We start from the raw sequence: 20,354 nt of genomic DNA, 5'->3' as shown, positions 1-20,354 counted from the left end.
CACTGCGTGCTACAAACCCTTAAACAGCAATTACTAGAAAATGTCCATAAACTTAGAACCAAATATGCTGATGAGGTTCACGGCAAACCTGTCTCTATGATCTCTTGAAACCAACAGAGCTATCAGTTCTAACCTGAGAAAAGTAAATAAGACACTAGGCCAAGAAGGAACTCGTCTGACTGCTTTCCTTGCCTCCTAGTTCAAAGCAATATTCTCAAAAGTGTCTGGTTTCTAAATACCTTTAAGTTTCTAAACTGAGCCTAGCGTAAGCAGTATTTTCACCTGAATGGTAACTGTGTGGCAACATTTCTCTTTCAATGTTGCCTGACCATCACTCCATTAATTTTTTTTTTTAATTGAAACATATCGGGTGGCCCTGGCTGGTTGGCTCAGCAGTAGAGTGTTGGCTTGGCGTGTGGAAATCCAGATTTGATTCCTGGTCAGGGCACATAGGAGAAGTAACCATCTGCTTCTCTCCCCCTCCTCTTCCCCCTTCTCTCCTTCTCTTATCTCCCCTCCCACAGCCATGACTCCATGGTACAAGCAATTTGGCCCTGGACACTGAGGATGGCTCCATGGCCTCACCTTAGGCACTGAAATAGCTCAGCTGCTGAGCAATGGAGCAGTGGCCTCAAATGGGCAGAGCACCATGTAGGGGGCTTGCCAGGTGGAGGCCAGTCAGGGTGCATGCTGGAGTCTGTCCCTGTCTCCTTGCCTCCCACCTCTAACTTAATTAAAAAACAAAACAAAATATATATAAATAATCTATTTTATTTATTTATTTTTTTATTCATTTTTAGAGAGGAGGGGGTGGGAGAGAGACAGAGAGAGAGAGAGAGACAGGGGGGAGGAGCTGGAAGCATCAACTCCCATATGTGCCTTGTCCAGGCAAGCCCAGGGTTTTGAACCGGCGACCTCAGCATTTCCAGGTCGACGCTCTATCCACTGTGCCACCACAGGTCAGGCTATATAAATAATCTATATCAGGCATACAAAAAAGTGTGAAGAACCATTTATTTTCTTTTTAATTTTTCCATTGATTTGAGGGAAAGGGATGGTGAGGTAAGGAGGGAGGAAGGGGGAGGGAGAGAGGAAGAGGGAGGGAGGGAGAAGAAGGGAGAGGGAGAGAGGAAGGGGGAGGGAGAGAGGAAGAGGAGGGAGGGAGAAGAAGGGAGAGGGAGAGAGGAAGGGGGAGGGAGAGAGGAAGAGGGAGGGAGGGAGAAGAAGGGAAAGGGAGAGAGGAAGGGAAAGGGAGAGAGGAAGGGGGAGGGAGAGAGGAAGGGGGAGGGAGAGAGGAAGGGGAGGGAGGGAGAAGAAGGGAGAGGGAGAGAGGAAGGGGGAGGGAGAGAGGAAGGGGGAGGGAGAGAGGAAGGGGGAGGGAGAGAGGAAGGGGGAGGGAGGGAGAAGAAGGGATAGGGAGAGAGGAAGGGGGAGGGAGGGAGAAGAAGGGAGAGGGAGAGAGGAAGGGGGAGGGAGAGAGGAAGGGGGAGGGAGGGGGAAGGGGGAAGGAGAGAGGAAGAGGGAAGGAGAGAGGAAGAGGGAGGGAGAGAGGAAGAGGGAGGGAGAGAGGAAGAGGGAGGGAGGGAGAAGAAGGGAGAGGGAGAGAGGAAGGGGGAGGGAGGGAGGAAGGGGGAGGGAGAGAGGAAGAGGGAGGGAGGGAGAAGAAGGGAAAGGGAGAGAGGAAGGGGGAGGGAGAGAGGAAGGGGGAGGGAGGAAGAAGAAGGGAGAGGGAGAGAGGAAGGGGGAGGGAGGAAGGGGGAGGGAGGGAAGAAGAGGGAAGAAGGGGGAAGGAGGAGGAGAGGGAGGAGTAGAGGGAGGAGTAGAGGGAGGGGGAGACGAGGGGGAGATGGAGGAGAAGGGAGAAAAGCATCAACTCCCGTTCCACTTAATTGTTCCATTTAGCTGTGCACTGATTGCTTGCTTCTCATATGTGCCTTGACCGGGGATCAAAACCATGACCTTGGCTCACCAGAACAATGCTTTATTCACTGAGATACCTGGCCAAGAACAAGAAACATTCATTCTCGGCCCTGGCCAGTTGGCTCAGCAGTGGAGCGTTGGCCTGGCGTGTGGGGAACCCGGGTGCGATTCCCGGCCAGGGCACATAGGAGAGGCGCCCATTTGCTTCTCCACCCCCTCCTTCCTCTCTGTCTCTCTCTTCCCCTCCCTCAGCCAAGGCTCCATTGGAGCAAAGATGGCCCGGGCGCTGGGGATGGCTCCTTGGCCTCTGCCCCAGGTGCTGGAGTGGCTCTGGTTGTGGCGGAGCGGCGCCCCGGAGGGGCAGAGCGTCGCCCCCTGGTGGACAGAACGTCGCCCCTGGTGGGCAGAGCGTCACCCCTGGTGGGCGTGCCGGGTGGATCCCGGTCGGGCGCATGCGGGAGTCTGTCTGTCTCTCCCCATTTCCGGCTTCAGAAAAATACAAAAAAAAAAAAAAAGAAACATTCATTCTCAAAGAGTATTAAATATGTCTCTTCAGAGGTTCCTATTATGTGCAAAAAACACAATGGTAGTGGTTCAAGATACAAAGATCAGCCACAGATGAGGACAGAAGGGTAAGCAAGTAAGTGTAATAATGTATATACATTCCAGAATGTGGACGATTCAGGTATGACACATAAACTTTTAAAGTATATATATTAATGCAGGTAACACACTAAAACAAGTCCACAGGTAGCCTAGTTTAAAAACAGTGTTGCCTTTTCAAAACTTCATTACCAGTTGTTGAAATATGGGGTACATTTTCCCCCAACATATACTGCTATAAATTTGGTTGTTTTCAAACCAACACACAAAAGACCAACACTGTACATCTGCCCTGACAAAAAAAAGCAGAAAACACTTCTGCAGCCAGAGGACCGTGAAGTGATCTAGTAATCTCCAAAGCTGGAACTTAAGGGAAAGAAGAGTATAGGTTATTAAGGGATGCAGATCGAGTGCTGAGGGGGTGCCTGAAGATTTTTAGGTGACTAATCTCAGGGATTTTGAGACCAAGGATCAAGGAGGCCTGGTTTCAATCAAATCCAGGTTCCCCTGCTTAAAAGCTGGGTGCCTTTAAACATGTTATACAACTATTCTTAGTCTATTTTTACTGATCTGAATGTCTGGCACAGAATTAGCATTCAATAAATAGTAAGGCAGCCCTGGCCGGTTGGCTCAGTGGTAGAGCATCGGCCTGGCATGCAGAAGTCCCGGGTTTGATTCCCAGCCAGGGCACACAAGAGAAGCGCCCATCTGCTTCTCCACCCCTCCCCCTCTCCTTCCTCTCTGTCTCTCTCTTCCCCTCCGGCAGCCGAGGCTCCATTGGAGCAAAGATGGCCCGGGCGCTGGGGATGGCTCCTTGGCCTCTGCCCCAGGCGCTAGAGTGGCTTTGGTCTCGAGAGAGCGAAGCCCCGGAGGGGCAGAGCATCGCCCCCTGGTGGGCAGAGCATCACCCCTGGTGGGCGTGCCGGGTGGATCCCGGTTGGGCGCATGCGGGAGTCTGTCTGACTGTCTCTCCCTGTTTCCAGTTTCAGAAAAATACAAAAAAATAAATAGTAAGGTATTTTATTTTCTTCATTGTTTGAGACTATATGGCTTTTATCTTCCTTGGTATAAAACTATCTTTCACACATAGCTGGGTTTATCGGTCATTATTCGAAAATATTCAGTTTCCACATTAAAAAAAAACACTTTTTTAAGTGGCTAGGCAAAAATGTACAAGGAAGATAATTGATGAGAATGGACTGGACATGAGAAAAAGACAGCCTGAATTAACCAGTTTGGAAGGGACTGATGAGAGAGGGAAAAAACAAGTATATAATGTACACAGGAGTCTCCTAAAGATCAAGCACACAGGAGGGGAATTCCAGGGAATTTCCAGATGACATCAGGGCTGCCTACTCGAGGAGGAGAAGGGAGACGGGGGATAATAAATACTGAGACTGGCAAACTCTTACAGGATGTTGGTACACACAATCCTTACAACCCTATAAAGGCAGGTGCTATTATTATCCACATTTTACAAATGAGGAAACTGAGGCACAAAGACACTGATGAACTGCACAGGATCACTCAGCTAGTAAAGTAAAACTAAAGCGGGATAAACACAGTGTGGTTCCAGATTTGGGAGTCTGAATCACTATCTTATGTTGATGTCTTCTTCCTAGCAGGAACCCAGCCGTTCGCATAACAATGTTTCCCTACACACCAGAAGTTCATAGCTTGAGTAATGTCTACCTATAAAGTCCCCACTTATAAACATATAAACATTACATAATTATTTAAAAATTTATGGCATTATTCAGTATTTGGGGGTGGAATTGGGGAACCAACATTTATTAAATGCTGCTGAGTCCCAGACAATGTTGGAAGCTATTTCATATGTTCTACCTCGTTTAACCTTAACAGACCACCTTTGTGATAGGTACTAAAAATCCAACTTATAATTGAGAAAAACTGAGGCTCAATTATGAGCCCAATGTCACAAAGCTAGTAAGTGGCAAAGGATAGCATCTGACCCAGCTCTTCCTGGTTCCAAGTCCAGCTCACCTTTCGTAACACATCTGGTACACTCATACTCAAATTGGTAAACCATGGGCCTTGTTATATAATAACTGGGTAATATAAAGTAAAAATAAATCAAGTTTGAACTCTTTTAAATGGTTAAATCAAACCAATTGCCCGTTTCACCATCCACCCCACTCACAACTACCCCCCCAAATCCTTTCAGATCTTTAGTGCTTAGCATCTAACAATATCAAATACAGGACAGGTGTATAGAAGCAACTCTCCAAAACTGTAACACTGCTTCAGAAGCTTTAGGCTGGAAAACAGGAACAAATTCCATAGGTTCTCATTTTAAGTGCCAATGTCAGCAAAAAATAAAAAAGACAAGTGACGAGATTGTAGAAAGGTTTTTTTAATAGTTGAAGGGTTTTCCAATTATACCTCAGTAAAGCTAGAGTAAAGAAGGTTTTTGTTTTTGTTTTTTTTAATGCCAGAGCTTCAAATTTGAATTCCAACTCTGCCATTTACTAGCTCTGTTTGCTCATCTAGAAATGATGCCATTAAGATGCAACTCTCTGGCTTTTTTATTATTATTACACAGACAGAGAGAGAGTCAGAGAGAGAGTCAGAGAGAGGGATAGATAGGGACAGACAGACAGGAACAGAGAGAAATGAGAAGCATCAATCATCAGTTTTTCATTGCGACACCTTACTTGTCCATTGATTGCTTTCTCATATGTGCCTTGACCGTGGGCCTTCAGCAGACTGAGTAACCCTTGCTCGAGCCAGTGACCATGGGTCCAAGCTGGTGAGTTTTGCTCAATCCAGATGAGCCCATGCTCAAGCTGGTGACCTCGGGGTCTCGAACCTGGGTCTTCCCCATCCCAGTATGACGCTCTATCCACTGCACCACTGCCTGGTCAGGCAACTTGCTGGCTTTTAAAAATTAAATATCAAGGCCCTGGCCGGTTGACTCAATGGTAGAGCATCGGCCTGGCATGTGGATGTCCTGGGTTCGATTCCTGGTCAGGGTACACAGGAGAAGAGCCTGTCTGCTTCTCCACCCCACCCCTTCTCGCTTCTCTCTCTCTCTTCCCATCCTGCAGTCATGGCTCGATTGGAGTGAGCTGGCCTCTGGCACTGAGGATGGCTCCATGGCCTCCACCTCAGGTGCTAAGAAGAGCTCACTTGTTAAGCAACAGAGCAGTGCCCCAGATGGGCAGAGCACAGCCCCTTCTGGGCTTGCCGGGTAGATCCTGGTTGGGGCACATGTAGGAGTCTGTCTCCCTGCCTCCCTGCCTCTCACTTAATAAAAAAAAAAAAAAGAAAGAAAGAAAAGATTAAGTATTAAATGCAAAGCACATACAAGAGCTGACACATTGTTAAAAGTTTACTGATTTTGAGTCCTACCCTCTTCCTCCTTCTCCATTTAGGAAAGTGTGCTACGCACCCCACAAACCTGGGAGACATGACCAACCCCAAGCACATGTTAACCAAAAGATTACAAGACACAAAGCACTTTTCTGGTTTCCCACCAGACCCACATCCTGATTCTCATAGTGCTCCAGAGCCTTCTTCCTATTTCTTCCAAGATATTTATCTTTTACCATCTTGTTGTCACCTTGAGTAAAGCTAGGGGCTAGTATTGTTTATTCAGGTGTCACCCAAAAGAAGTTGAAGCTACCTATATAAATATAGAACACATATACAACAGAACCACTCCTTAAAAGGACAAGAGCTGACACACTGTTAAAAGTTTACTGATTTAAAAGGACAACTTAACACATGTGACAAGTGATCTGGTGGGAGACTGAGGCAGAGAGATCACTGTAAGAAAAACAGATAGTAACTAAGACAAACAAATAAATTGGCCATGAACTTTCCAAAGAGAAAACATTATGAATTACAGAGCACTCTTTTTCTTTTTTTATAAAAGTAAACATCAATTCCTGAAGAAAAATACCAACAATCGACCTGAACTTATTTATCTAAGCCACTGACAAGACCAAGAACACTACCACAGTCTTCCAAAATACTTGGTGATCTTTCACAAAATTATAATACTTTATATAAGAATCAAGGATTTAATCTGACCAAATTCCCTTCAGTAAAGTGTTCCCATGTTGAACCTCTACAAATTGTACATATCCACACAGAATTTAGCTTTCATTCAATAAACACCCATGTGCCTACCGTGAAAGGGGCTATTACAATGAATGAGACGCAGCCCTGTCCTCGAGGGCCTTGGGAATGCATGATGGAGAAGTCTTCAAAAGAACTGAAGCACAGGCAGAACAAGATGCCCCAGGAAAAAGCACCACACGACACCTAAGTACTATGTGTATACACATACCTCTTGTTGGGGGTAGAGGGGAGCTGTCGGGGACATTTGAAGAAGACTTGAAAGTTATAGAATTTTGACAGATGAAGAGCATGAGGTATAAAGCACGTTGTTAAGAAAAAAAGAATGTAGAAAAATATGAGAGATGTTTGAGGGTCAAATGCCTAACAGTAAATAACCTATTCTGGCACAGTGCAGAAGTAGAGAAATGGGGGAATAAGCTGAAAAGTTGAAGTCATAAGATAATAATACAAGGAGCCTCACGCACCATATTAAGGTAGAGTTTGGACTGATTTCTGTAAGCAATAAGGGCTTCCAAAGGCTAGTGGTCAGGAAATTCTATGACCTGAGTCAAGCTACAGGAAGGCTGTTCAATGTCTGTGTGGAGGACAGACTGAAGAGAAAGCTGGAAGCAGGGAGACTACATTGTAAGTTACTGCAATCACCCACGTAAAAGAAAGCCAGGTCAGTGGCAGGGAACGGTGAAAAGACAAAGGTGCAATATCCTGGGAGGAAGAACTGAGCGGCTTGGCCAGCTGCTGGATGAGGGGTGGAGGACAGGGAAGGGAGAGATCGAGCTGCATCGAGGGCATCAGTTAGCACACTTTGGCCAAGCGCCAAATCTGGCCTGCCGCCTCTTTTGTACAGCCAAGCTGCTCTACAAATTTTTGCTTTCATAAATAGTTGTGAAAAAAATATTTTGTGAAAACTGGAAATTCAAACTTCAGTGCTCATACATAGTTTCAGTGGAACACAGCCACACTCATTTGTTGACATGGCGTCTATGTTTGCTTTTCACAATAGCAGATTTACATAAAGGTAACAGAGGCGACTGAAAATGAACCTCAAAGCTGGAGATATTTACTGTTGTTTCCACCATTGGACTAATTGGTCTAAGGTTTTGAGGGCAGTGGACAAAGATGGTGTTAAAGGGAACAAAGAAATCACATTTTGGTATGGCTGGGTCAGAAAGAGAGAACAATTTTGGAGCAGTTAAATGGGAGGTATCTACAAGACATTCACGTGAGAGGCAGCCGAGCATGATATGGAAAGATCACCTCCACCCCAAATGAGGCCACGGCACCTGCTGTTTCCCTTGCCTGGCACACTCATCCTCCAGATCATGCACAGCCTGGCTCCTACTCATCATTCAGTTCTGAACTCAAAGTCACTCCTTCAGAGTTAGCCCTTCCCCACCCCCCTAAGTATTCTCTATCAATTACCTTACCAGTTTTCTTTATTGCACTTCACACCACGCAAAATTATCCTATTTATCGACATGTTTAACACCTTAGAATGTAGGCCCCTTACGAACAGGAGGAGCCTTGCCTCTTATTCCCCTGAGTGCCCCTACCTAGTGCCCTGAATAGTGCCTGATGTTCCTTAACCAGTATTGGGGGGGGGGGGCAGGGAGTGAAGGAAGGAAAATAAAAGGGATAACTGGAGCTCAAATGGACATAGATTATCTGCACAGTTTAGAAACAAATGAGATCTGCCATTCACAGACCTTCAAGGAAAGTCTTCACTGGGAAAGGGAGAGATGAAAGGAGAAGACACACAAAGAGAAGAAGGCAGAGACACCAGGAGGACAGAGGGAAGTATCCTGTGTCTGAAGCTTCGCAGCATAGGGTTGCAAGACATCTTTCAGGAAGGAGATGTTTAGCAGCATCAAATATCTTACATAAGAATGCTGAAGCCTGACCATGCAGCGGTGCAGTGGATAGAGCGTCGGACTGAGATGTGGAAGACCCAGGTTCGAGACCCCGAGGTTGCCAGCTTGAGCGCAGACTCATCTGGTTTGAGCAACGCTCACCAGCTTGAGCCCAAGGTCGCTGGCTCGAGCAAGGGGTCACTCTGTCTGCTGTAGCCCCCCCGCCCTTGGTCAAAGCACATATGAGAAATCAATCAATGAACAACTAAGGAACCACAACAAAGAATTGATGTTTCTCATCTCTCTCCCTTCCTGTCTGTCTGTCCCTATCTCTGACTTTCCCTGTCTCTGCCAAAAAAAAAAAAAGAATGCTGGAAAAAAGGTGTCAAAATGTAATAGCAAGGTCACTCAAAGAAGCAATCTCAAGAATAGGGAGGTGGCCTGACCTGTGGTGGCGCAGTGGGATAAAGCATTGACCTGGAAGTGCTGAGGTCGCCGGTTCAAAACCCTGAGCTTGCCTGGTCAAGGCACATATGGGAGTTGATGCTTCCAGCTCCTCCCTCCCTTCTCTCTCTCTGTCTCTCCCTCTCCTCTCTAAAATGAATAAATAAAAAAAAAAAAAAAAAAAAAAAGAATAGGGAGGTGGCTGTCAGGTTGCAAAAGGTTAAAGAGTGAGTTAAGTGGGAGGCAGTGAAGTTTTCCTTTAAGGGATTTGCAGGAGAGTGGAGGAGGAGAAAGGGGAAGAGAGAGAGAGAGAGAGAGAGAGAGAGAGGAAAGTTGCTCCCTGGGGCAGGAATGATGAGGTGGGATCCTTTTTTTTATACACTGACTCAAATTCCATCATGCCATGTCCTCTTTTAAAGCCTCAATTTCCCCTGCTGTAATATAATCAAGCCCAAAGTAATGTGGCCCATAGGGCTGTGCTTGATAAAGTTCCTCCCTACCTCAGCAGCCTGCATTGGTTGTCCTCTCTGCTCCATGGAAAGAGTGTTAGTTTTACCTCGGGTCCTTTGCACATGCTGTTTCTGCTGCCTGGAAAACTTCCTCACCCTCTTATCCCAGCTAACTCTTTCACCCTGATTTCAATGTAAAAAGAAAAATGTACCACAGAGACCCCCTTCTTCTTACTGCCCCCTCACCTTTGCTTTAGAACAAACTAAGACATCTCTTCTGGTACTTAGCATAACTGTAACAAATATACTGCTCACAAATATTAGGGGATATTTTATCACTTCATATTCATTTTGAAGTATCCCCTAATTCTGGTGAGCGGTATAGCTGAATACTGTTAAATTATTGTTTTCCACTAGCAAACAGGGCAGGAATCAGGCCTCTCTTCTGATTTGGATTTTATTTATTCATTTTTAGAGAGAGAGGACAAGAGAGAGAGAGAGAAAGAGAATGAGGTAGAGCAGGAAGCATCAACTCCCATATGTGCCTTGACCAGGCAAGCCCAGCATTTTGAACTGGTGACCTCAGCATTCCAGGTCAGACATCTCTTGTGCTCATGTAATACATAATTTATATATAATTGTTAAACAAAAGAGTAAACACGAAAACCTGAGAGCATTTTTATCTCCAGCAGTTTGTGCACCACAAGTGGCCCACTTTCTAAATCTATATCAGGTAGGCTTACAATTTATGTTCAGGCCAGCCTAGCTTCCTCTGACCTCCCCCTCCTACTTCTAACCTATCTGAGTGAATGGTCATTCTAAAATATCAAAAAGATGGACTTGTTTGAAGATACTACCATATAGCAAATGATTTTCCGAATTAGACAGCAGTGATCAACAGACCTGCCTAAAGTTTTTCAAAATGTTTATTAGTCATATTTTAAATTTAGGCATTATGTAGCTTACTTTTTTAAATCCATGTTTTGTAAATTAGTCCTAAAATGAGTTTGCAGGTATACTTGGCAAAAAAAATCCAATATGTCTCTGTATGATACCAATCACATCTCTCTGCCTCCTTGTGTATGTTTAAAAACAAGATTTTTCACTAAAAAAATATACATTTGGCATATTGTTTTCTCCTGAGATTTTTTTCTTTTGTCCTTTCTCTTAAAATAACATAAAAGGATATTTTAAACTCTACTAATTGAGGCCCTGGCCAGTTGGCTCAGTGGTAGAACATTGGCCCAGCGTATGGATGTCCCAGGTTCAATTCCCAGTCAGGGCACACAGGAGAAGCAACCATCTGCTTCTCCTCCCCTCCCCCCCTCCCTTCTTTCTCTCTCCCTCTCTATCTCTCTCTTCTTCTCCCACAGGCATGATTTCATTGGAGCAAGTTGGCCACAGGCACTGAGAATGGCTCCATGGCCTCACCTCAAGCACTAAAATAGCTTGGTTGCTGAGCTAACAGAGCAACCACCCCAAATTGGGAGAGCACCACCACCACCCCCGCCTGGTAGGGGGCTTGCCAGGTGGCTCCCAGTCAGATCCCAGTTGGGGCACATGTGGGAGTCTGTCACTCTGCTTCTCCACTTCTCACTTAAGAAAAAAAATTTTAAATTCTATTAATTGAAAAGATTGCTGTAAATTACAGCCTTGCTACAGTCTGAGCAAATTAATGTGCAAATAAACCTGCAGATATAGCTGTACTTAATGGAATAAACTGTTGTCAGTTCTAATACCCCTAAGCCCTTTAAAACACCATTAAAAATAAGAGCTGCATTAATTACAAATTGTTCTTACCTATTTCTACTTTATACATTCAAGCTTGTCTGAGTCACCCAATGTACCAAAAAATAATACACCTAAGGTATTTAAATACCTACAGGCCAGCCTGTTATCCATTTGAACTGGACTTCCCTACCTCCTGCTTTCCCCCAAATACGAATTAGGGAGTTTTACTGTCTTTGTTCTTCTCAAATGGGAAGACAAAAAAAAGACAGAGCTAAATCCTTTGCAATCAGAGCACAGGGGATGTTTTTTTCCAACCACATGGCAACTACTGTTCTTGAGGAAATATGAATAAATGCAACATAAACATTACTGAGAAGAAATTTTTTTTTTTTGTATTTTTCTGAAGCTGGAAACTGGGAGAGACAGTCAGCCAGACTCCTGCATGCGCCCGACCGGGGTCCACCCGGCACGCCCACCAGGGGCGATGCTCTGCCCACCAGGGGGCGATGCTCTGCCCCTCCGGGGTGTCGCGACCAGAACCACTCTAGCACCTGGGGGAGAGGCCAAGGAGCCATCCCCAGCGCCCGGGCCATCTTTGCTCCAATGGAGCCTCAGCTTCGAGAGGGGAAGAGAAAGACAGAGAGGAAGGAGAGGGGGAGGGGTGGAGAAGCAGATGGGCGCTTCTCCTCTGTGCCCTGGCAGAATCGAACTGGGGACTTCTGCATGCCAGGCCGACGCTCTACCACTGAGCCAACCGGCCAGGGCCATTACTGAGAAGAAATTAAAGACATAGGTCATATATGATTAGTAGAAAGAGTTGACTTTTTGTACAATTTTATACTTTAGATAAATCATGTGTTAGGAAAGAATAATACATAAATACATATATAGAAATAGAAATTGATAAAACAACTTTCAGGGGAAACTGAATATATATTTAAGAGCTCCTTTTCTCTCTTATAATTCCTTATGCAGCAAATGTGCCTCTATGGCACATTATCTGACTTAATTAAAAGTTTTTAAGTTCCACACAACTCTGAAGACACCATTTTACAAACAAGTAGGCATGTGCCTCCCTGCTAAGCACCACTTGCTAAGAATCAGTGACAGCAACACAGTATCTTTGTATTGACTTTCTAAGAAAGTCTAATATATCAAATTATATTCTCTGCATCCATTTAAAGTTAAATTAAAGGCATCTTTCTCACCTTCCCTTAAAAATAGAGTAAAACCTAATGCATCTATCACCTTTGGAGCTGTCGGCCTAACTCTTGTAGACTTGAGAAACTACCTTCTTTAAGTGCCTAACCTTTTGTTTATGCATTTCTAATTGAAACCTCTCTGACAGAGGAAGTATCAACTATTCTTTGTCTTGCATTTAGTGGGCTGCTCTTCACTACAATCTTAAAAGGCATTATTAATATAATTTGAGCTCTTTATTTTTTCTTTTAACACACAGCATATTCACCAATACAAAAAAAAAAAAAACTAACAAATTTTAACTCAAACTATGTGCCTAGAACCATTCCAAAATCTTTAGGTGTAGTCATTCAATCCTCAAAATCTCAGAGGTAGGTACCATCTTCATCATCCTTTGATGAATAAGGAAACAAGTGTAACTTGCCTACCCACATTCTCACAGCTGTGATCAACCAAGCAGTTTGGCTCCAGAGCCTGCAAAAACATAGATTACGAAAAACAAGGATAAAATACAATAAATCAGGTTCTCATCTATCTACAGGTATAATAAATTGACCTGATTTGATCTCACCCAGTTAGGCTCAAGTTATTATTGCCTTCTTTGCAGCTCCTCTTTTTAGGTTTCTCAGAGGTAGTAGTAACCTTCTCTCTCAGATCACTCTTAAATAGCTCTTTCCCTGAAGAGTTAAAACACCTTTTGCAAAGCAAACATTCCTCCCTAGTTTTTTTGTTTGTTTGTTTGTTTTTCTGAAGCTGGAAACAGGGAGAGACAGCCAGACAGACTCCCGCATGCGCCCGACCGGGATCCACCCGGCTCGCCCACCATGGGGCGACGCTCTGCCCACCAGGGGGCGATGCTCTGCCCATCCTGGGCGTCGCCATGTTGCGACCAGAGCCACTCTAGTGCCTGGGGCAGAGGCCAAGGAGCCATCCCCAGCGCCCGGGCCATGTTTGCTCCAGTGGAGCCTTGGCTGCGGGAGGGGAAGAGAGAGACAGAGAGGAAAGCACGGCGGAGGGGTGGAGAAGCAAATGGGCGCTTCTCCTGTGTGCCCTGGCCGGGAATCGAACCCGGGTCCTCCGCACGCTAGGCTGACGCTCTACCGCTGAGCCAACTGGCCAGGGCCCCTCCCTAGTTTTAATTCTAAAACAAAAGTCTTCTTTGAGCTTGCCCTATTGTAATCCTGAGAGCAGCTTCTTTTTCTTTTTTTAAATTTTTCTGAAGTGAGAAGAATCGAGGCAGAGAGACAGACTCCCGCATGTGCCAGACCGGGATCCACCTGGCAAGCCCACTAGGGGGCAATGCTCTGCCCATTTGGGGTGTCGCTCTGCTGCAGCTGGAGCCATTCTAGCGCCTGAGGCAGAGGCCATGGAGCCGTCCTCAGCACCTGGGCCAACTTTGCCCCAATGGAGCCTTGGCTGCGGGAGGGGAAGAGAGAGACAGAGAGAAAGGAGAAGGGGAGGGGTGGAGAAGCAGATGGGCGCTTCTCCTGTGTGCCCTGGCCGGGAATCGAACCCAGGACTCCTGCATGCCAGGCCGACGCTCTACCACTGTTGAAAGCAGTTTCTTAATCTACCCCCCACTTGTTCCAAACAGGGGTTAGCTCTCTTCAGGGGTCCCAGTACTCTTAATTCCAGCCTCTACTATAACACCACTCACTGTAATGGCTACCACAGGCTTATTTCCATGTAAATTGTTTTACTCCATCTGCCAGGAACTTAGTAGGTACCAAAGAGATGTTTGTATACATCAGTGGTAGTCAACCTGGACCCTACCGCCCACTAGTGGGCGTTCCAGCTTTCATGGTGGGCAGTAGCAGAGCAACCAAAGTATAAATAAAAAGATAGATTTAACTATAATAAGTTGTTTTATAAAGATTTATTCTGCCAAACTTAGTGAAAATCCGACATAAAGTATTTGGTAAGTAATTATTATTATATGCTTTAACTTGCTATAACTCTGCTTTATAAATTGTATAAAGTAAAGTTACTTCCCTACTTTATAAATCACCATTACTGTGGAACCAGTGGGCAGTTAGAAAATTTTACTACTAACAGATACAAAAGTGGGCAGTAGATATAAAAAGGTCGACTACTCCTGGTATACATAAAGAATAAGTCAGTCAATCTATTAAAAAAAAGGGAGGGGGGCTACTCCTTAGTCCTCAGACTAAAGGAGTGACATGAAGGTTTCTAGAAAATGTGCTATGCAAAGATTTTTGCCTTTGTTCTGTTCACTCTGAGACTCATAGCAGGAACTCAACACATATCTACCTTATGGATAATAAAGTGCTGTGTGAATATTGCTGCTAAGTAAATTCAGTTACTACAGATTAAAAATACCCCACCAGCGACCAGCTCTATCTTCTGGCTAAAGTAGACTTAAAGAAATTTTCGTTTTGCTTCTAAAGCAGGTCTTGCCTTGGAACGGAGCAATTTATTCACCGAGCATCAAGGAAAAATATGTGTCCACTGCCAGCTCTTAAGAATCATAGAGCAGATCCTGGCCAGGTAGCTCAGTTGCTTAGAACCATTAGAGAATCATCCCAATAAGTCAAAGTTGCAGGTTTGACCCCCAGTCAGGGCACATAAAAGAATCAACCGATAAATGCATAAATAAGTGAAACAACAAATCAATATTTCTCCCCCGCCCCGTTCCTTTCTCTCTCTAAAATCAATTTTTATAAAATCACAGATCATAAAACCTTAGAAGTAAATATATCATGGAAATGAACTGATTTTTGCTTTCTTGTTGCCTGAAAAAGCTTAACTTCAGAGGGAAGAATACTCATAGGAAGTAGCTTCCTGCCCTGAAACACGGTTATTGCAACATGGCAGCTGCTTAAAACCCCACATTATCATTATCGTAGGGTTTTCAAGGCAGGAAGCAATAGTGGCACACCTTGCTGAGTACGGGGAGAACAGAAAGGGGAGAGGAAACAACATGCTGAACCAGAGCAGGGCTTGGAGGTTAGCCGGAAAGGTATAAAAACAATGAGCCAATTTCTCTAATGTCTCTTATAATTTAATTTACCTGTATATGATAATCATTTTAAAAAGAGAAAATGAAGGACATTAAAAACAAACAGCACCATTCTAGGTCACCAACTGCTCCCCTACTTTCCATCATTAACTTTCTTCCAATTTTAAGGACTCTTAAAGAAATTGGTAAAAACTTGATTGTACTTAAATGCAAAAGGGAGGTGATTACTTTTCTCCTCTAGTTTCTTCTTTCCTATATTTTCTAGTTTTTCTACAGTGAGTTTTCCATCTTGTAATGAGAAAATAATCTTTATGCTTAAAGAAATTATATAGCTAAAATGCTTATGTTCTAATAAGAAAACTACATTAAAAAACCCCTTTCTCAAAAAAAGAATTCAATAATACCAAACCATCTAATCTTCTCATTCAACATATTGCCTTAAACCTCTTTCCTCCTCAACCACCAGTATATCTAACAACTCATCTATTTTAAAAATCTGGTCTTCATAATAGTTAAAATGTGTGGCACTCAGTTTCCATACATTTATTTACCTGATTTCCCCCAATAACTCTGTGCGATGGCCATCATGGCTATTTAGTTCCATTTTACAGATGAGTAAAATAGGGGCCTGAAGTGAAACAATTTGCCGAGACAGATGCCTTCTTGTTTGCCATCTGGCATTCTAAAACAGGATTTCTTAATTCCAGCACACTAACATTTTGAGCCAGACAGTTATTTATTATAGGGGACTGCCACATACATTATGGCAGCGGTTCTCAACCTGTGGGTCGCGTATTTTCCGATGGCTTTAGGCGACCCCTGTTGTTTTGGTCGTTGGACCCCCGCCGGGGTCGCGACCCACAGGTTGAGAACCGCTGCATTATGGGATGTTTAGCAGCATCCTCTCCTCTACCCACTATATACAATTAACACTGCCTCCTCCAAGTTATAACAACAACAAAAAAAATGGTCTCCAGAAACTACAAACAATCTCCCTGGATGCAAAAATCAAATGCAGTTGAGAAACACTAGTCTAAAAAATCTGAGATGTCCTTCTGGTATCTCTATGATAAAGCTCCATATATCATTGAGCCACAATAAATCATAGAGCATCAGATGCTGCTTGCTCAGCAAGATTCAGTTCATTAACCAATTCCTCATCCACTTAAAGCAATTTTTTAAATGTGGAAATGAACAAGAAGATCTCCTTGTACAAATATTCACATCTCAGATGAATCTAAAAGCATATTATCTCATTATAACATATAACAAGGATAACTCAAAAGAATATATGCACTCCTGTGTTCATTGCAGTGTTATTTACAATAGCCATGATCTGGAAACAGCCCAAGTGCCCATCAGTAGATGAGTGGATTAAAACAAAGCTGTGGTACATTTACACAATGGAATACGACACAGCCATAAAAAAAGAAGGAAATCCTACCCTTTGCAACAGCATGGATAGAGTTGGAGAGCATTGTTAGGTGAAATAAGCCAGCCAGAGAAAAGAAGGTACCAGAGAATTTCACTTATAAGTGGAATGTAATGAACAAAATGAACTAACAAGCAAGATAGTGACAGACTCATAGATAGAAGGCAGGCTGACAGCTGACAGGGGTTTGGGGCTGACTGGGGGAGGGGATGGCAGGATGGAGCAAAAGGAAAATAAAAAAGAAAGAGAAACTCATGGACACCCAGATAACAGTGTGGTGATTGCCAGAGAAAGGGGGGAGAAGGAGATGGAGGAGGGTTTGGGGAGAATAAATAGTGATGGGCAGAGACTTGACTTGGGTTGGTGAACACACAGTACAGTGTACAGATGTGCTGCAGAACTGTGCACCTGAAATCTGTATAATTTTGTTAAACCAGTGTCACTCCCGTAAATTCAATAAAAAGGAAAAAACATAATAAAGATATATAAAATAAATGTGTGTATCTAGGGGATAAAACACTTAACAGGAGTCAGAAACAGATCTTGGTCTTTGCTAATATACCTTAGTATGCAATTACCTTTCTGTTCCTTGTATAAAAGTGAGTATAAACCTGTACATGTTCTCAATACTTGTTTCAGCCAGGTTTCTACCCTAGTATGTGTTACTTAAAGCTATTCAGAAGAAATCAAATGATAACTTTGGAACATTACTAGAATTTATGGTCTGAACCACTAGTGTTTGTGAACCCAGAATCTACACTGGCTGACCTCACAATCCTATTTAGACACGCAATTTTAAGTTTCTTCATGCCATTTAATATGATCAACTCCACCCTCAAAATTCATTCTTTTCACCAGCTTTTTAGCACATGCCTGAAAAGATTTTGCAACCTAATTTCCCTTAACACCTTAAATCTGTAACCTAATTTCCCTTAACACCTTAAATCTGTAAAGAGTTGATACCAAGCGATCAGAGAGATAATTACAAATACAGCATTGGCCAAAATTATATTAAGACTACCAAAATTAACACTGTAAATTGAAATGTAGTTATATTTTGGGAAATGTTTAAATTATTTTACCTATATCTGCATAATGTATTCATCCACTATTACCATTTCCCAGTGGTAATAAATAATTAGTATATTGTGGAATGTGGAAACTATTTGAATTGGCTTGTATTTAATGTAGTGTCACATTGCAATCCTAGTATTAAAAAATAAATATTTCGACTACTTACTGAAACTAAGATATTGTAAAATTGCTTGGTTAATATGATATATAGAATTAATAAGAGGTTGTGAGTATTCCTCTTCATAATGTTCACAAATACTCAGGTATGATGTACTTATGTCTTTAAATGTGATCTGGAGCTATACATAGGAAACATTTTCTCCATATTACAAAGCATCTTGTACCCAAAGTGTCTGGTCTCCATTAACCTTCACCACAAAGTACAAAAGAACACATTGATCCTTCAGTAAAAACAACTCTCGGGTCTTGAAAAACATCAGAGTCACCAAAAGCAAAGCGAAAAATACAAAACAGGGTTTTAGAAACAAAGAACAAGGTTTAATCAATATAAAATGCTTGTTTTTAATTTCCCCACTGTGTATGTTTCCCATAACTCAAATCCTTTTCTTAAAAAAGAGCCAACAGATTCCATGATCACATTTGTTTCTGCATTCTACTCATCACTTAACTCTCCAAAGTCAATGCTTTCCTCCCCCAAAAGAAGTAATGACAATTTTATACAGCTGTAAACGCCTGCCGCTAAGAGAAAAAGTCTATGCCGCTAAAAAGAAAATGTTAATATGTATCCAACCAGGAGCAGAAGACAGTTCATAGACACGTATTAAGAGGCAGGGAAGACAGGGTCCTCTTCCCACGGACACACAGAAATTCAGTGAAAACATAAATACAATTTTTGAAAAAGTGCACAAACACCTGGCAATAATTACACCTTTTATCTAGTGTCCCCAGAGAAGTTCCTTGGTAAACACACGCGCAAGGAGCCCACATCCCTGGAACTTTGGATAGTAAATTGTAAGGGGAGTTTACAACTCCAGCGACATCTGTCTTTGACGCTTGACCGTGCTGATGGGTCTGAATTAGGGGGCCAGAGAGCAACCCTAATTTCGGTTAATCAGTCACTTTATAGTAGGATTCGCAATTCCCCAGGTCTCGGTCGGTCTCTCTCTCTCTCTCTCTCTCTCTCTCTTCCTCTGCCCTGGCCCTCTAGCTCCGGGTGCGTCTTTCGCCCAAGTCGCTGGCTGCCTAGGGCCTGGATCCAACAGATCTTAAAAGGGGAGGGGGCGTTTCCTGAGTCCACACACAACCCCTCACCCGCCACAAACACGCCCCTAAATCCCAGAAACTTTTCCTCACTGACATGGAAAAGGAGGAAAACCGCTAAGACCCTCAGCCTCCTGAGCCTTCCTGAGGCCAGAAAACTACCGCCCCTTGCCGCAATTCTGCCAGGGAGGTGGCAGTCACATTCTCGGTGCAACAACGAGGGACATCAGACCTCAAGCCCGCGCCCGTATCTCAGGGTGGCAGAAACAGGATGTCAGCGCGTTCCGGGCTTGTTTATGAAAACTTGATGTGCGCTCTGGGGGAGGGGGCGGCCAGCCTTAACCTTTCCCCTCCCGGCCTCGGGCTCCAGCCGCGCGATCTCTCCGCCGCCAGCCCGCTCGGCTCCGCTGGAAATCCCCTGCCCGCACCCGCACGCCCCCACCCGCCAGGCCCTCCTGTCCAGCGACGCGCTCGTTGGGCGGCCCGGGGGACACGACGCACAAGGACCGACAGCAGCGGCCGCGACTCCCTCCAGTGCCAGGTTCCGCGCCCCTCGCCCTGTCGTCGTCGCCCGCAGAAGGCTCTTCTACCTCCCCTCCGTGACACTCACCACTTCCGTGTGCTCCGGACCGGGGAGCTCTGGGGAGCTGCGCGGGTCCTGATCCCGCGGCCTGCTCGCTAAGCGGCCAGCCCCGCAGGGCCACGGCGAGCGCGTGCCCGGGCGGACGAAAGGGCGCAGGGTAGGCGACCAGGGTTGCGGCGCAGGCCCGCGCTCTACTCGGCTGCTGGGTACTCCGCGGCCGCCGCGGCCTGCGCTCGCCCACGAACCCGCCTCCCACCCCTCCCCGCGGCCGCGGTGCCTCCCAGCCGCGGCCGGCCCCGCCCCCTCCTGACGTCCCGAGCAGCAGCCCCGGAAAAGGGGGCGGGGACCGCGGTGGCGGCTGCAGCACCGCCAACGGGCAGGACCCAGCGCTTCTAGCCTCCCCGTCCCGCCCCCATCCGGCTTCGCTCCCGCTCTGGTCCGGGATTCGCCGCTCTTTACCGCATCTTCTAGAAACACCAATCTAGGAGATGGGAGGTCAGCCAACACAGAAAGTGAAATTATAAGGATATGGCCACAGGCTGACCCCTTCTTAGTTTGGAATGCCTTCTACATCTTTGTGCATGGCAATCCATTTATCACAGTCCTCTGCCCCGGTCGGTGCCCGCCAATTAAGGGGTAAGCTGTGGTGCACACGAACGGGAACGTAAGAAATAAATCTCCCAACGTTGATAGCTTACTTTAGATTCGACCCATTCCGTATTTAAAAAGGTCTGTTAATTAAAAAAACAAAACAAAACCCTTA

The 20,354-nt window shown here is 44.7% G+C and overlaps 1 protein-coding gene across 3 annotated transcripts in view; it reads right to left on the bottom strand.

Moving 5' to 3' along the window:
• Window positions 1–19,858, bottom strand: part of JAK1 (Janus kinase 1) — a 158,553-nt gene extending 138,695 nt beyond the window's left edge. Inside the window, exon 1 of one of the 3 annotated variants that reach the window (XM_066268974.1) lies at window positions 19,619–19,858. The gene's annotated coding sequence lies outside the window, so the exon portion shown is untranslated. The remainder of the gene's footprint in view (window positions 1–19,618) is intronic. The other 2 variants (XM_066268971.1, XM_066268973.1) reach the window with 2 other exon arrangements.
• Between the last annotated feature and the right edge of the window lie 496 nt (window positions 19,859–20,354).

Source organism: Saccopteryx bilineata, chromosome 3, assembly GCF_036850765.1.
Source record: "Saccopteryx bilineata isolate mSacBil1 chromosome 3, mSacBil1_pri_phased_curated, whole genome shotgun sequence".
NCBI lineage: Eukaryota > Metazoa > Chordata > Mammalia > Chiroptera > Emballonuridae > Saccopteryx > Saccopteryx bilineata.
This window is presented reverse-complemented; position numbering and strand designations above follow the sequence as displayed.